The 18543-nt window shown below is 41.5% G+C and overlaps 1 long non-coding RNA gene across 1 annotated transcript in view; it reads left to right on the forward strand.

Annotated features, from left to right (window-relative positions):
- Window positions 1–546: 546 nt before the first annotated feature.
- Window positions 547–18543, forward strand: part of LOC122700668 — a 74150-nt gene continuing 56153 nt past the window's right edge. The window contains exon 1 of the long non-coding RNA XR_006342858.1: window positions 547–630. This is a non-coding gene — a long non-coding RNA (uncharacterized LOC122700668). The remainder of the gene's footprint in view (window positions 631–18543) is intronic.

The following is an 18543-nucleotide window of genomic DNA, read 5'->3' on the forward strand; positions in this document are numbered from 1 at the left end:
GTGTGTTATTTCTGGATACATATATAAGCATGAAAAAAAACTTAAATTATGTATGTGGTGCTACTGGTTGCCTGGTGTGGGCGAGCTCCCTGTGGGGCAGAGAATAAGGAGGAGAAATGAGAAAGGAGTTTGCTGGTTGTCAAAGAGCACTTTAGTTCCTCCTTCCCCTCCCAGCTTCCCTTTACCCCTTCCTTCCCTAAAGAAAGCAAGCATAAATTGCTTGTGCAGCTTTATTTTAAATTATCCACACAGAAGCCATATTAGAGCAATTAACTCAGTATTAAAAGTTAATAATTTTGGAAATGGATAGTAGGAATACATGTGTTAATTTTTGTATGTTTTAGGGAAATAAAGCATTTACTGAAGGTCACCATATCACATTCAGTGTATTAAAATGCCAATATTAACACCAGTCTTCTGTTTTCCTACCACATACTCCTTACAGCAACCAGGAGAAGAAAAGAGTGAGAGAAAGAATTCCTGTTTCATATTCCATAATCAGGACAAGCCTGGCAGGCCACAGTCCAGTGGGTTACAAAGATTCGAACATAACTCAGTGCCTAAACGCAGCAGCAGCAGCAATCAGAACAAGAATAAGAAGATGGAAACACTCGAGGCAGATGATTGAAGGTGAGTGGAGACACACAAGGGACAATGGTGGACGAGAAGATGAAGCGGGCAAGAAAATAAAGAGTATTGTGGTACAGTCCTATATATATATGTTACATACATATATTATATTACATATATATTATATTACACACACACACATATATTTATATTACATAGCAAATCAATTACTTTATAGAGTCAATCATGCCAGTTGGTCAATATCTTGTGAAACAAATAATGTGAAACTTGTGAAGTTCAAATTTTTATTTTGAACCGTGTCCTAAAGATCCATGAGGCTAAAGTGTGGGGGAAATGAGTCTGTGGCATTGGGAGGGCCTGAAGCATTTATGACAAATGTGGTGAAAACGATTCTTTTGTGGGTCTGTGTTCTCTGTTAAAAGAAGGGCCTGAGAAGACGCTTGTCCTAAGAGAGTGTGGGAACACGACCCACCCACAGAGGCTTTGATCTGTGAACACAGAAGTCAGCATTTCAGGGACAGCTACTCTCTTCTAGTTAAAAGGCATCTTTTTGTCTGCAAAGTTGCCCTCTAGCAGTACACAGACCAAAGGAAAAATACTAATAAGACGGCATAGGCATGGGGATGAGGCCCCTGTCTCATTGATCTATAGTCTCACACCATCCTAGGTCTTATAAGTGAAAATGTGTAAGGGAAGTCCTATAAGGTAACGGGATGGCAGGGAATGCATAAATGTTGTGTCACAGTTTATTCTTTGGCTTTGCATTTCCACTCCCTTTCTCTCTGCCAGAATTGTTCCCATCTGATCTCAATGCTTCAGATGAAATAGATGGGTTCGCATTTGTAAATTATCCTGGAGGCCTCTTCTTACCTATTTTCCTCTTTCCTTAACTGGCTATTTACCATCAGTAATTTATGTTGGATATAGAAATGGGGGAGTTAGAGATAAATAAAGACATACTCCAAAGCAATGGGGAGGACGAACAGGTTCTATTGAGAAAACTCTCTCTGGTGCTTCAGTCCTTCTTGCTGAGTACACCAGCCTCAGGTGGGTTTTGCTCTGGTGACCTTGAGTCCCTCCTTTGCTGTAAGAGCTGAACAGATACTATGCTGAATAGAGCAGAAATAAAGCTCCTCATGGTGAGTAGTAAACCAGGCTGAATAAATCCTGCCTTCAGAACCTGACCTATTTTTTTTTTCCAGTAGAATTTTGTGATCCCCTAATGGAAAGGTTTTATAAGATAAAGGTATATATGATTTCCCAAAAACAGTTAGAGGCTCTATAATACAGGCACCTCTAATAAAAATTATGAATTCTTTGGCAAAAACAAATATGAGGTTTTATTGATAAGCTGATGGTTGCACAGAAACACCAGGCCGTATTGACTTTAATAAAACATTAAGTGGTTTAATTAAATCATTAATTCTACCCTCAGTTTCATTTTTCAAAAGACAGTCAATGTAAAAATAAAATGGTTTCTTTTTTTAGCTGCTTCTCTTTCCTCTATAATTCATTAAGATGAGTATAGATTGACTTATTGCTACTCTGCCATAAAGCACTTGCTGTCATTTCAAGAATATAGCACTTTAAGCAGGATACAAGAAAGTATTGATCTTAAGGTGACATCTTCCTTCGTTTTTCATAAAAGGGTTTTTTTTTTAGAAAAATCTATAATATGTGTATGACTACAAAGATTTAAGTTACAACATTATTATACTACTAAAATAATTGTTAGCTTGTTTCTTTGGTCTATGGGGAAAACTTACAAAAGCAATATAAACTTTTGCAAACAATTTTAAATGCATGTGATGGTAATCATCACACATTTTCTTCCTAAATTAATTTTTATTTATAAAAGTAATGTATGGAGATAGCTTTTAAAGTCAGTAATATCAGACAATATATAAAATAAGTTAATAATCTTCTCATTCTTGCTATACTGTAATCATATAATCATATTCCCCAGCAACAGTACACATCTCTATATTTAAAAATAATATGTTGTCTTGGCCTAGATTCTCTAAAAACAGATTAAACTCAGGGATTAATGTTTTGATACTTTATTCGGATGGTATAAGCCCAAGTAGATGAAGGTAAGAAAAGAGGGAGGTGAGGCAAGGAAAGCTACAAAGCAGTGGCACGTAATACATTACATGATGGATACTTAGCAAGCATGTCAACGCGGCATGTGGTTTTGTCCCCATGGAATGTGATAAGTGGCCCTGCCTACAAATACTTCTTGGACAGAAGTTCCTCTGCTTGGCTTGCTCGGATCTACTTTTTCTCTTTAGTCAGAGCTCACCTTGTGGGGAGCTAACTCTTCCGTGGTTCAGAGTCATGCCATCCGGGGGTGGCCTCCTAGAAGCTTATCCCACTCCCTGTGGGGAGCTAACTCTTCCGTGGTTCAGAGTCATGCCATCGGGGGGTGGCCTCCTAGAAGCTTATCCCACTCCCTGTGGGGAGCTAACTCTTCCATGGTTCAGAATCATGCCATCCGGGGGTGGCCTCCTAGAAGCTTATCCCACTCCCTGTGGGGAGCTAACTCTTCCGTGGTTCAGAATCATGCCATCCGGGGGTGGCCTCCTGGAAGCTTATCCCACACCCTGTGGGGAGCTAACTCTTCCGTGGTTCAGAGTCATGCCATCCGGGGGTGGCCTCCTAGAAGCTTATCCCACTCCCTGTGGTGGTGCATTGCATCGCATGGATAGGCTCAGTATGGGGAGAGGGCTCGTGTGGGCCGTCCAGGTTCTAGACTTCACCTTCACTCGGGCCAGCTGGGGAGCTTGGCAAAAGTGATGGAGGTGGGGTGGTGGATCAGCCCAGGGTATAGACAGCACCTTCAGAAAGGAGACAGTGGGGGCAATGTGTGTGGTTGTATAATACATATGCTGTGTTTAGTCCTTGATATGCCAACTTTGGACATTAAGTATTGACTTCTTGATTCGGGCTGATGAGCATTTAATTATCTCTTACACCCTCTTTCTTTTCATTCTCACTCCAATATAGTTATGTAATAATTTTTGTTTCATTAATGCATATATATGGAATTTAGAAAGACAGTAATGACCATCCTATATGCAAGGCAGCAAAAGAGACACATGTAAAGAACAGACTTTTGGACTCTGTGGGAGAAGGTGAGGCTGGGATGATTTGAGAGACTAGCATTGAGACATGTATATTACCAGGCTCCCGCATAGCTCAGTCAGTAAGTCATCTGCCTGCAATGCAGGAGACCCAGGTTTGATTCCTGAGTCAGGAAGATCCCCTGGAGAAGGGATATGGCAACCCACTCCAGTATTCTTGCCTGGAGAAGCCCATGGACAGAGGAGCCTGGCGGGCTGCAGTCCGCGGGGTCACAAGAGTCGGACACGACTGAGCGACTAAACCACCACCACCGTGTATACTGCCGCTGCTGCTGCTGCTAAGTCACTTCAGTCGTGTCCGACTCTGTGCGACCCCGCAGACGGCAGCCCATCAGGCTCCCCCGGCCCTGGGATTCTCCAGGCAAGAACACTGGAGTGGGCTGCCATTGCCTTCTCCGACCATGTATGCTACCATATGTGAGATAGATGACCAGCGCAAGTTTGACGCAGGAAGCAGGGCACCAAGGCCTGTGCTCTGGGAAAACCCAGAGGGACGGGGTGGGGAGGGAGGCGGGAGGGGGCTCAGGATGAGGGGACACTTGTGCACCGTGACTGATTCCTGTCGATTTATGGCAAAAACCACCACAATGTTGTAAAGTAATTAGCCTCCAATTAAAATAAATAAATAAATAATAATAATAATTGTTTCAAAGTAATGTTTGCATTATTTTGTTAAATTATGTTATTGCTAAGCCAAGTAGTGAATATAATTACATTTTATTTCTTATATAATTTTAATTTTCCCTAATTAACTCATGTTTTTATTTCCATTGTTTTCTAAGAACTTTTCTAATATACTCTATTATAGATGACTATGATCATTTTTTATAAATCCTCAGACATGCAAAATAGTCAATCAATTCCATTTGTTCCCCTCCTTTCATGACCTCTTTCCCAGAGTCCTGAATTCTCCTGCTTTAATTTGGACTGTTTGCTTTCCAGACCTAATGACATGGAATCCTTATTTTCTGGATCTCATATTTTTCCTTTTCTTGGATAATTCCTTGCTTGGGCTGAGCACATTCAACAGTGGCTCTTAAAAAAATCAGACACTTATAGTACTTCCTTAAGACCTTCCTGGACAAAGGGGAGAGAGCCACTTCACTGTCTCCTTGCATTATGTAAGTCATTATCTAGTTCTGGCCAGTGGTCTGTGAGTGGAAGTGACACACACCAGTTCAGGCAAAAGCATACTCTTTACGCGTGAAAGAAGATACCGGGCCGAATAGAGGTGGTCATGAGACCAAGGCTAAGCCTGGATTGCCAAGTTGCCGTGTGGGATGCTTGACCTGGAGAGTCCTCTGTGTATGTGTGCATGCTCAGTCACTTCAGTCATGTCTGACTCTTGGCAAGCCTATGGACAGTAGCCCGCCAGGCTCCTCTGTCCATGGGGGTTCTCCAGGCAAGAATACTGGAGTGGGTTGCCATGCCCTCCTCCAGGGGATCTTCCCAACCCAGAGGTGGAAACCATGTTTCTTACGTCTCCTGCATTGGCAGGTGGGTTCTTCACGCCTAGCGCCACCTGGGAATCCCAGATAATCTCCTGTACTCACATATATTCCAAGTACATAAGAAACCTTTGCTGTATTAAGATTCAGATTTTGATATTGCTTGTAACCTGCCTCACCTGAGTGATTCACAAGTTTTCATAGGAAATAGATTTTTGAGCCATTCTGATCTGAAAACATTGTTATACCACCCTCTCATTTGACTAACAGAGTAATTGAATATAGAATTCTAGATGATAGAGAAATTTGATTATATTCTAATCCAATCCCTTTGGGTTGGAGTAGGAAATGGCAACCCATTCCAATACTCTTGCCTGGAAAATTCCATGGACAAAAGAAGCCTGGTGGGCTACAGTCCATGGAGTGGCAAACAGTCAGACATGACTGAACATGCATGCACGCATGCCCCTTTTTATGTGACCTAGATTTTTCTGGAAGCTTTTAGGGTCTTCTACTTACCCTGGTGCTTAGAAATTGCACTATGATGAGTCTTGATATGAGCATTTTTTGCTTTTATATATTGAGGTTTATGCCATTATTGAGATTTATGCCATTCATCTCTGATGAATTTTGTATTATACCTTTGATAATTTTCCATATTTTTCTTTCTATAATTCCTATTAGTTGGATGTTATATAGGCTAGAATGATACTCTTTTTCCTCATTTTTTCTAAGCTTTTATTTCCTTTGTCTTTTTGTCCTATTTTGTGAAGAAAAAAAAAGCCTCAATTTTAACTTTCAACCCTTCTACTGAATTTATTTAAAATGTTTTCTCCAGCGTTTACTGAGGCATAATTGACAAAATTATATATATTTAAAGTGCACAACATGTTGATTTGGTATGTGCATACTTTAAGAAATAATTACCACAATTAGTTTAATTAACTCATCTGTAATTTTTCATAGTTACCATTTTTCCTGAGTTTAAAAACTGAGTCAATTTTATTTTAATTTCTAAGAGTTCTTTCTTGTCTGTTTGTCTTTTATGTAATTCTATTTTTCCTTTTATCCTTCTGAGACTACATTTTAAATTTTGTTTTGCTATTTCCTGCACTGTTTTTTTTTTCTGAGTTCTTTTGTCATCTTGATTTTTTAAAAGAACTTTCATATTGGATTTTCCTGAATAATCTGATGATATTTTGCTGTCCAAAAAATCAAGTGTTGTATATGAAGACCCTTATCAGAACCTGTTTGCCTGAGTGGAACTTGTCAACTTATAAACAGTGGAATAGTCTGTTTGTTGGGAGAGTTCCTTCAAATATACATATCTGTAGGTCTCCTCTTTGAGGCTATTCACTTTCTCCTGGGTGCTCAGCTGCTAAAGAATCTGCCTGCAATACAGGAGTCAGTTCAGTCAGTTCAGTTGCTCAGTTGTGTCTGACTTTTTGTGACCCCATGAATCACAGCACGCCAGGCCTCCCTGTCCATCACCAACTCCCGGAGTCCACACAAACCCATGTCCATCGAGTCGGTGAGGCCATCCAGCCATCTCATCCTCAGTCGTCCCCTTCTCCTCCTGCCCCCAATCCCTCCCAGCATCAGGGTCTTTTCCAGTGAGTCAACTCTTCGCATCAGGTGGCCAAAGTATTGGAGTTTCAGCTTCAACATCAGTCCTTCCAGTGAACACCCAGGACTGATCTCCTTTAGGATGGACTGGTTGGATCTCCTTGCAGTCCAAGGGATTTGCAAGAGTCTTCTCCAACACCACAGTTCAAAAGCATCAATTTTTCGGCACTCAGCCTTCTTAACAGTCCAACTCTCACATCCATACATGACTACTGGAAAAACCATAGCTTTGTCTAGACGGACCTTTGTTGGCAAAGTAATGTCTCTGCTTTTTAATATGCTGTCTAGATTGGTCATAACTTTCCTTCCAAGGAGTAAGTGTCTTTTAATTTCATGGCTGCAATCACCATCTGCAGTGATTTTGGAGGCCCCAAAAATAGTCTGACACTGTTCCCACTGTTTCCCCATCTATTTCCCATGAAGTGATGGGACCAGATGCCATGATCTTAGTTTTCTGAATGTTGAGAGGCTCAGGTTCAATTCCTGGGTCAGGAAGATTGGCTGGAGAAGGGATAGGCTACCCACTCCAGTATTCTTGGGCTTCCCTTGGGGCTCAGCTGGTAAAGAATCCACCTGTAATGTGGGAGGCCTGGGTTTGATCCCTGTGTTGGGAAGATCCCTTGGAGAAGGGAAAGGCTACCCACTCCAGTATTCTGGCCTGGAGAATTCCATGGACTGTATAGTCCATGGGGTCACAAAGAGTCGGACACGACTGAGCGACTTTCACTTTCACTTTCTCCAGAGACGATTCCCCTAATCTCTGCCCTGGTTGAGTGTAATTTCTCTTGAGAGGCTTTTTGGAGAAAGGCCGAAGAGAGCCTGTTAATCCCCCAGAGGCCTGGTATTCTCCAGTCTGGAGATGCTCTGGTTTAATTTCTCAGAGCGCAGAAGTCTGAACTCCTATGATGGGAAGAGAGAAGACGGTTACTTCATTGCCAACAGTGGGAAAAAGATATACCCATGGAGGGGCAGATTGAAGTGCTTATAGGGGTGCAAGACAGGAAAGAGGGCAGAAGCCCAGAAAGGCAGCGCGGGGCGGGGCCTGCGGCGTGGGAACCTCGGTGAGACGCAGAGCGTCTGCACAGAGCGTGGCCCAGCGTGGCTGAGGTCCCCGCGTCTGAGCAGGGTGAGACGGTCACTCTCCCGGGAGGCTCTGTGCCTCATCATGAAGTGCAGGGCGGGGAGGAGGATGGTGGCCTGAGCTGGTGAGGAAGCCTTCCATGTTGTGATGGATTTGGGGTTAATTTTCTATGACTACTATTGAAAAATCACCAAAAACTTGGTGGCTTAAAACACCAGAAATTTTCTCACAGTACTGGAGGCCAGAAATCCAACATCAGTTTTACTGGGTTGAAATCAACATTTTGGCAGAGTTAACATTCCTCCTGGAGACTATAGGGGAGAAGCCATTTTCTTGCTTTTTCTAGATTCTGCAAGCTGCCAGCATTCCTTGCCTGGTGGCCCTATATCACACCGGCCTTTGCGTCCATCACTGTATCTCCTTGTCTGATTCTGATGCTCATGCCTGTCTCTTAGAAGAACCCATATGGTTACATTGAGCCCAGTTACCCAGGATAACTTACTCATCTCAAGGTTTTTAATTTAATTCTATCTTCAAAGGCTGTACTTTGGCCACCTCATGCGAAGAGTTGACTCATTGGAAAAGACCCCGATGCTGGGAGGGATTGGGGGCAGGAGGAGAAGGGGACGACAGAGGATGAGATGGCTGGATGGCATCACCGACTCGAAGGGCACGAGTTTGAGTAAACTCCGGGAGTTGGTGATGGACAGGGAGGCCTGGCGTGCTGCGATTCATGGGGTCGCAAAGAGTCGGACATGACTGAGCGACTGAACTGAACTGAACAAAGGTTTTAGATTTAGAAAAGGCACAGGAACCAGAGATCATATTGCCAATATCTGCTGGATCATAGAAAAACCTAGAGAATTCCAGAAAAAAATATACTTCTGCTTCATTGACTACACTAAAGCCTTTGACTGTGTAGATCATGACAAACTGTGGAAAATTCTTAAAGAGATGGGAATATCAGACCACTTTACCTGGCTCCTGAGAAATCTGTATGAAGGTCAAGAAGCAACAGTTAGAACCAGACATGAAACAATGGACTGGTTCCAAGTTGGGAAAGGAGTATGCCAAGGCTGTATATTGTCACCCTGCTTGTTTAACTTATATGCAGAGTGCATCATGAGAAATGCTGGGCTGGAGGAAGCACAAGCTGGAATCAAGATTGCTGGGAGAAATATCAATAACCTCAGATATGCAGATGACACCACCCTTATGACAGAAAGTGAAGAGGAATTAAAGAGCCTCTTGATGAAAGTGAAAGAGAAGAGTGAAAAAGCTGGCTTAAAACTCAACATTCAAAAAAATCACAAAGATCATGGCATTCGGTTCCATCACTTCATGGCACATAGATGGGGAAACAGTGACAGACTTTATTTTCTTGCGCTCCAAAATCACTATGGACGATGAATGCAGCCATGAAATTAAAAGACACTTGCTTCTTGGAAGAAAAGCTGTGACAAACCTAGACAGCATATTGAAAAGCAGAGACATTACTTTTCCTATAAAGGTCCATATAGTCAAAGCCATAGTTTTTCCAGTAGTTGTGTACAGATGTGATTTGGACAATAAAAAAGGTTGAGCACCGAAGAATTGATGCCTTCAAACTGTGGTGTTAGAGAAGACTCTTGAGAGTCCTTGGACTGCAAGGAGATCAAAGCAGTCCATCCTAAAGGAAATCAACCCTGAATATTCACTGGAAGGACTGATGCTGAAGTGATTCTTCAATACTTTGGCCACCTGATGAGAAGAACTGACTCATTGGGAAAGATCCTGATGCTGGGAAAGGTTGAAGGCAGGAGGAGAAGGGGACGACAGAGGATGAGATGGTGGGACGGCATCACTGACTTGATGGACATGAGTTTGAGCAAGCTCTGGGAGTTGGTGAAGGACAGGGAGGCCTGGAGTGCTGCAGTCCATGGGGTGGCAGAGAGTCAGACATGACCGTGTGACTGAACAATGAAGTCTCTCCTTCTTCTTTTATTCCCCCCTTGCAACTGTATGAGGTAGCACTCACAGCTTGCAGAATTAGGGTGTGAATATCTTTTGTGGTGCTGTTTTAAAGCCTATTGCAGATGTGTGAATAGTTACTCTTGTAAATGTGTTCATGTTCACACCCACACACAATACCTCTGCCCTCTCGAGAGGGCCCAGGGAAGGCAGAATCTCAATGTCAGCGAACACAGATAGTGACTAGATCTGGGTTGCAGGTGCAGGTTGGGTTTTCCAGACTTTCATTCCCGCCGGGCCTCGCTGCCCAGATAGAGTGTGACCTTGGGATAGAGTGTGACCTTGGGCAAGGTGGCTTTCTGGAACCAAGGGACTCCCTGAAGTGGCTGACTGCTGACTTTACTCCTACTTTCAACCAAGAGGAATCAGGGCTTCCTGGAGAAATGGTTCATTCCAGGCTGGGGCAGGGAAAGTCCCATATGTATCTGGAGCATCTTTTTGTGTTAGAGAGTACAAAAGTGATTTAAGGACGATGTGGACACTAACAACCTGACTCAGAGGCAGGCGATTGAACTTGCACTGACTGGATCTGAGGCCATCTGAACATCAAAATCAGTAATGCGAATAATGAGTTATAACATATTGCATAAAATCAGAAACCATGAATCCATACTGATATAAAGAGATAAGTGAATAAATTAGAATTTTGGTAAGAGAAGGAATATTTACATAGTTTAAAATGCTTTTCCACTGCTTCCTATGTGCATGCTCAGTTGCTCAGTCGTCTCCAGCTGTTTGTGACCCTGGGGACTCTACCTGCCAGGCTCCTTTATCCATGGGATTTTCCAGGCAAGAATACTGCAGTGGGTCACCATTTCCTTCTGCAGGGGATCTTCTTGACCCTGGGATCGAACCTATGTCTCTTGGATCACTTGCATTGGCAGGTGGGTTCTTTACCACTGAGCCGTGGAAAATGGCTTATTAAGTTCGTGGGAAACACTTTTTAAGTACAGAGCGTTAAAGAATAAGGTTTCAGTAGAGAGACCTGGCAGATACCACCTCAGCCATATGATCAAAGCGAAATTAGTAGCAATGGTGGGAATAGATTGCTTGCCACTTGATAGGATGAAATGAGAAGCACACAGCTTCTTTTCTGCGTTGTTTTGATCTGATTGTGAAAAAAATATCAGAGTAACCTAAACTGAAGATAATGCCACAAAATAAATGACCTATAAACCTCAAAAATGCCTCTTTCATGAAGTTCAAGGAACTATTCCAAATGGGAGGAGGATAAAGAAAACTAGTGAAAAACAAGTGACAACTCGATGCAGTGCATGATTCTAAAGTGGATCCTATACAGGACATTATTGAAATAATTAGTGAGACTCCAGTGAGGCCTGAGGATTAGCTGGTGGTAACATATTAGTGTTAACTTTTGTCATGATTGTGTTGTGGCTATATAGCAGAATGTCCTTGTTACTAGGAAATGAACATCAGCTTTGTGAGTGTGATGGCACATCATATCAGTAACTTATTCTCCGATGATTTGAGATACAACCGAACTCACATCTAGAAGCTAAGCTGTTACAGGGTCTAGGAAGGTTCTCTGCTTTCTGTCTCTCTGTTATAGGAAGGAATACCAGAAGGGCATAAGCATAGATGTAGGACAAGCTAATCCTCAGTGTCTCACAGCAAAATTCTCACTGTTGGGACTGGTTTCTGTGGGAGCATGCCTACAACAGGATTACCTATGCGTTCTGGAGTGTGTCTCACTTTGGTTTCTATATCTGAATTCACACAGTTCTCACACTGATTGTCTTTAGTACATCTGTGTGAGTGATGTGTATGCCCACGACTCTTTGAGCCCTTTTTCTTTTGTTCTTTTAAAAGCCCTTACAGTTTCTAACATGAATAGTTTATTTCATAGCTCTGCAGTTTAATTTTTGCAGGTTCACAGATTTCCTACTTTCTTAGTCACCTTGGAAAAGTACAGCCTTCCCCATCAGCTTCTTAGTGATACAAAGACTATGTGCTAGGGCTCAGTTTCCAGCCAAGACTTCCTGGAAGAGGAAATTCCTGTCTCCATGGCTGTTTCATCTTTTTCAATCAGGACCATATGGCAGCTGTTACTCAGTGCTATCTAATAGAAAAATATTGTGAGACACATACATAATTTAAAATTTTCTAGTAACGCTAAACATAAAAAAGAAGTAAAATTATTTTAATAATATATTTTATTTAACCCAGTATCTCTAATAGATTATAATTTTGACATGTAGCAAATGTAAAGGTTATTAATGAATTATTGTACATTTTTGGGTACTAGGTCTTCTAAATCTAGTTTGTATTTTGTACTAAAAACACATTACCAGCCACAGTATTCGATAGCCACATGTAGCTAGAGGCTACCTACTGGACAATGCTATTATGACTAGAGACAAAACTGCTTACTTTGGTTCAGAATGTGATTGTCTTATTTCTTTTGTCACTCATTGCTTTGCATCACTGTAACTCAGGGACACTTTAAGGGGAATTAATACCTTTCACATCACTTCTTTCAGTGGTGTGAACATTGAGCATGGAGCTGGTAACACTATCATGCCATCTGTTCTGACCTAAGTATCTTCAGCCTCTTTAACCACATATGGCTGAAAAGTTCTAGTTAAAGATAACTTTGTGACTGGTGGAGTTTAGTCTAGACTTCTCGGAGAAGGCAATGGCACCTCACTCCAGTGCTCTTGCCTGGAAAATAACATGGATGGAAGAGCCTGGTTGGCTGCAGTTCATGGGGTCGCTAAGAGTTGGACACGAGTGAGCGACTTCACTTTCACTTTTCACTTTCGTGCATTGGAGAAGGAAATGGCAACCCACTCCAGTGTTCTTGCCTGGAGAATCCCAGGGACGGGGGAGCCTGGCGGGCCGCCGTCTGTGGGGTCGCACAGAGTCGGACACGACTGAAGCGACTTAGCAGCAGCAGCAGCAGTCTAGACTTCTTAGTACACACCGCCCTGGGGACCTTATTTCTTTCAAGGACATTCTTAGTTGGACTGGAGTTTGACATGAAAAGTGTAACATGGAAAATACTTCTTTTCTATTACTCTTGTAATGAAATGGTGAGACTTTTAGATCCTTGATGCAGTGGGCCTGGATTTGTACTTTCTTCCCAACCAAAAAATTGATTGACAATCTTTTGCTATCCCTTCATGGACCAGAAGGTCACTGTTCTCTAGAACTACACATTTACTACTTATTATATTTTGTACCTCTGTAGCCTGAACTTGTAATATTTCCTGTCAATCATGTCCTATGGAAGCAAAACAAGCTTGTCATTTGGGGCCAGGGGAGTATATTCTACTCCAAATTCAGAGTGTTTTGGTATGATTATGTAAAGTTTCCAAAATTCATTGGCCTTTGGATTTTGAGGGAACCATTTGGATACCTTGTCATATGCAATAATACGGCCATTGCTTCTGGTGACCAAGTCACAATGCCCTTGGGGTTATATCCTCTTTAGACACATCAAGAACTCACTATGTTATGACTGTGCTCTCAGAATAAAAGGTAACCTAATGTATTTCTCAAGAGATCACCCTTTTAAAAAAGCTTTTCTACAATTTACCAGAGTTCTGTGCTCTGTTACTGGGTTCTCTAAGTAAATCTCTGCCTCTCAGACGACTACTTCTATGTTTATAGGAGCTCATGTCTTTAATTCTATTATTCTTAGGTAACCTCCAGACACCTAGATTTTCCAGCTTCTAACAGACTTTTGTTTCTTTGTCTTGACAGTAAAGATAAAAAAACTCATTCTTTTCACTCTTATTTTTTAAGGAAGATGGAAACTTCAAATGAATTGGTTAACGTGATCCTTTCTCCTCCTGTTCTCCCACATTTGCCTGTAAATGGCCAGGCAGTTCTTTCTGGGTCATGTTAGTGATCATATATATGAGAGGGCCACTTTTAACATAATTGAAGCCTCATTATTCTCTACTGTCAAGGCTGGGTCTTCATTTCTCTTTTTCATCATAGTTGTTCTTTATGATTTCAGCAAGTCACACACAGTTTTTAATGTCTGTGTTTCAGTATGATGCAAAAATTTTACCACATGACAAAAGAATGTATTAAACGTCTTTTGAGTATGATACGTTTGACCTGTGATTTTAGGAATTGTGCTTTGAGTTATTTTGTAATGGCAGATAATTTAACAATAACAACAGACATGATCTTTTGTGAAACTGGCTGTTTTAGGAGTATCACTTGAGGACTTGGAAGAGGGCAAATCTAACTCAGTTACTAACCATCAGCATTGGCAACAATCAACTGAGCCAACTTTGCGATAACCAGCTTTGCGTAAAGAAAAAGTGGTTTAGCGCACAGTACTTTGTTATCCTAAAACCATCGTCCGACGGTGAGTTTATCAGGGGTAAAAGTTCCAGGATTGGTTGTCACTGTTCAGTCGCTGAGTCACGTCTGCCTCTTTGCGACCCTGCGGACTGTAGCCCCCCAGGCTTCTCTCCCACGGGGATTTTCCAGACAGGAATACCATTTCCTTCTCCAGGGAATCTTCCCAACCCAGGAAACAAACCCATGTCCCCTGCATTGGCATGTGGATTCTTTACCACAGAGCTGCCAGGGAAGCCTCCAGGAGTGCTAGGGAGTCAAAATACATTAGTACCCAGTTCTACTCTTACTGAATGCTCAGCCCAACGAGAGGTATTAGGTAATGTCAAAAAAAGTCATGCAAATTTATCATGTTTTATTTTTAAATTGGTATAATTAGTTGAAAATAATGATGAAAAAAAATTGTCATTGCAAATTTAAGCAGTGGTGCTTTATTAACTAGTCAGTTGGCTTAGGATGCCATTTTTTGTTGTTGTTCAGTCACTCAGTCGTGTCCGACTCTTTGCGACTCCATGGACTGCAGCACGCCAGGCCTCCCTGTCCATCGCCAACTCCCGAAGACTACTCAAACTCATGTCCATTGAGTCATGATGCTTTCCAACCATCTCATCCTCTGTTGTCCCCTTCTCCTCCTGCCTTCAATCTTTCCCATCATCGGGGTCTTTTCTAATAAGTCGGATCTTTGCATCAGGTGGCCAAAGTATTGGAGTTTCAGCTTCAGCATCAGTCTTCCAATGAATATTCAGAATTGCCTTTAGGATTGACTGGTTTGATTTCCCTGCAGTTCAAGGGACTCTCAAGAGTCTTTTCCAACACCACAGTTCAAAAGCATCAATTCTTCGGTGCTCAGCTTGCTTTATGGTCCAAATCTCACATCCATTCATGAGTATTGGAAAAACCATAGCTTGGACTAAATGGACCTTTGTTGGCAAAATAATGTCTCTGCTTTTAAATATGCTGCCTAGGTTGGTCATAGCTTTCCTCCCAAGGAGCAAGCATCTTTTAATTTCATGGCTGCAGTCACCACCTGCAGTGATTTTGAAGCCCAGGTAAATAAAGTCTGTTACTGTTTCCACTCTTTCTCCATCTGTTTCCCATGAAGTGATGGGACCGGATGCCATGATCTTTGTTTTTTGAATGTTGAGTTTTAAGCCAGTTTTTTCACTCTCCTCTTTCACTTTCATCAAGAGGCCGTTTAGTTCTTCTTCACTTTCTGCCATGGTGGTGACATCTGCATATCTGAGGTTATTTTGATATGTCTTCTGGTAATCTTGATTCCAGCTTGTGCTTTATCCAGTCCAGCATTTTTCATGATGTACTCTGCATATAAGTTAAATAAGCAAGGTAACAGCCTTGACGTACTCCTTTCCCAATTTGGAACCAGTCCATTGTTCCATATCTGGTTCTAGCTGTTGCTTCTTGACCTTCAAGGAGGCAGGTAATGTGGTCTGGTATTCCCATCCCTTTAAGAATTTTCCACAGTTTGTTGTGATCCACACAGTCAAAGGCTTTAGCATAGTCAATGAAGCAGAAGTAGATAGTTTTTGGAAATTCTCTAGCTTTTTCTGTGACCCAGTGGATGTTGGCAACTTGATCTCTGGTTCCTCTGCCTTTTCTAAATCCAGCTTGAACATCTGCAAGTTCTTGGTACTGTTGAAGCTTAGATTGGAGAATTCTGAGCATTACTTTGCTAGTGTGTGAGATGAGTACAATTGTGCAATAGTTTGAACATTCTTTGACATTGCCTTTTCTTTGGGATTGGAATGTAAACTGATCTTCTCCAGTCCTATGGCTACTGCTGAGTGTTCCAAATTTGCTGGCATATTGAGTGTAGCACTTTCACAGCATCATCTTTTAGGATTTGAAATAGCTCAACTGGAATTCCATCACCTCCACTAGCTTTGTTTGTAGTGATGCTTCCTAAGGCCCACCTGACTTCGCACTCCAGGATGTCTGGCTCTAGGTGAGTGATCACACCATCGTGGTTATCTGGGTCATGAAGATCTTTTTTGTACAGTTCTTCTGTGTATCCTTGCCACCTCTTTGGTGGTAGGATGCCATGCCACTAAACAAATTACCACTAAATTTGAGACTGCAGTGCTGGAACAACGCTTGCTTTTAATTAAGACTACATTGCAGTTAATTATGCCTGTCTTCCCGGTTCACTTCCATGGTGACGTGAAGCCCGAGCTCCCCAGGCCACACTGTGACCTCGTCTCTGTTCCGAACTCTCTGTACTTTGGCCGCTCTAACTCACTCTCCCTTGGCCACCACTTGTGTCCTGGAGCTCCTACTCCATGATCAGCAAACTGTTTTAATCAACAGTCCATTTTCGGATCGTTCACTTGTTTTCCTTGCTCCAACAGAAGTACAAGACCTGCAACTATTTCCAAAGAGGCTTTCTCATCTTCTGGGTCTCAGTATAGTGTGTGCTGCCAAAGCAAGCACCGAGTCTCAGTTTTATAGAAAGACCTTTCATGTCTAGCATCACTATTTTTATTCTCTCTCAGAGTAAGCTGGTCATTTTTTCCGTTGTACTCGTCACCTTTTATACTTATTTAATTCACTGATTTATTTTATTGCTAGCTTACTGCGAGGCTGCTACACCAGAAGATCAGCTCTTCAATGTGGCCGGAGACTTTGTATACCAGGTAAATGTTCCCCAGGGTCTAACACACATTGTGAATGAATGAATGAATGAATATTATCATTCCGTCATGATAAGTGAATCATCACAGAGGGTAAAAATTTGCAGACACTTAAAAACTAATTCTATCTTTTGAATAAATATGTTGATGCTATGGTTACAACTTTTTTTACCTCGTAAATTGAATATTTATATATTGGATCATGACATTGCTTCTTTTACAAATGTGCATGAGCAAATAAACAGATTCCATACAGGTTTGTTAGGTGGCCATATTTAATTTACTTGGTTTTTAAGCATTTAGACTTTGTAGCAGGATATGATGGAACAATGATTTGACGTGGCATGTTTATACATTCTTAGTAAAATTTTGGAAATTTTACCTTGCTGGTAATGCATGTGTGAACACCTAAAATTTCTATAGCTGAAACTGATGTGCATACAACTTTAAGCTACTACTGCATTTGGAACCAGGTGTAAGCTGTTCCTGATGTAAAAACATCACTGTTATGAACAGAAAAATGGGTGTCATAGAAGAAAGAGAAACACCCAGTTTTTCATACTTCGCTTTTCACGACTATAGTGGAAAGAGAATCTCCTTTTTTGCTACTGCATTTTAAGGGACATTTTGTTCAATTGAACCTCTGTCACAAAATTTAATGTCTGTGTCACCTCATGTCTTAGGAATTACTAAGAAAAAAATTTTAAAAAAAGATGATAAACACACACATGCACACATAGACACACACAAATTCCTTTCAAAAGTTCAGGAGGATGTTCTGATGAGAATAAGGAGGGGGAAACATGGAAAACAACATCATTAGTATATTTTTGTGGAAATCTATAGTTAAATAATTCACAGTAAATATCATAATTCTGAAATAAGTACAGCTGTATGTAACTATTGATCCAATTAGTATCAGATTTCACATGTAATTAACACTCCAGAGGACAGTGAGAGAAGATAGAGTGAAAAGTCTGTTTGAAAGTGGAGCAAAGCTGTTACCTTATGCTGCTACAAAGAATAGAGTGAAATTCCCCAAAACAAAATTTTAATTTATTATACAGCATAAAAAATGCCACATGGATCATTTAAAAATAAAGCCATAATTACAGTGACTACAATTGAACAGATTCACTGAGCAAAACATTTTATTTTTATCTACGAGTTGAGAAACTGATGAAGCATAAAGGACAAATACGTATAATCAGTTGGAAAGTCTGAGGGGGGATTTTAGCAAAAGAAAGGATTTGGTGTGGTTCAAAGGCATTCACCCAGGAGAGTTCCTGTTGCAAACTCACATTCACAACATAACACTTCATTGCTTTCTTGCTAAATCAAAACAGTAGTAGAACTCTATAAGTGGGTCAAGTTTGATTCCCGCATTATATGATTTCAGTTCAGTTCAGTTGCTCAGTTGTGCTCTTTGCGACCCCATGGACTGCAGCACACCAGGCCTCCCTGTCCATCACCAACTCCCGGAGCTTACTCAGACTCATGTCCATGGAGTCAGTAATGCCTTCCAACCATCTTTTCCCCTATTGTCCCCTTCTCTTCCCATCTTCAGTCTTTCCCAGCATCAGGGACTTTTCCAATGAGTGGCCATCAGTATTGGTGGCATCAGGTGGCCAAAGTATTGGAGTTTCAGCTTCAGCATC

The sequence above is a fragment of the Cervus elaphus genome, chromosome 9 (assembly GCF_910594005.1).
Source record: "Cervus elaphus chromosome 9, mCerEla1.1, whole genome shotgun sequence".
Lineage (NCBI taxonomy): Eukaryota > Metazoa > Chordata > Mammalia > Artiodactyla > Cervidae > Cervus > Cervus elaphus.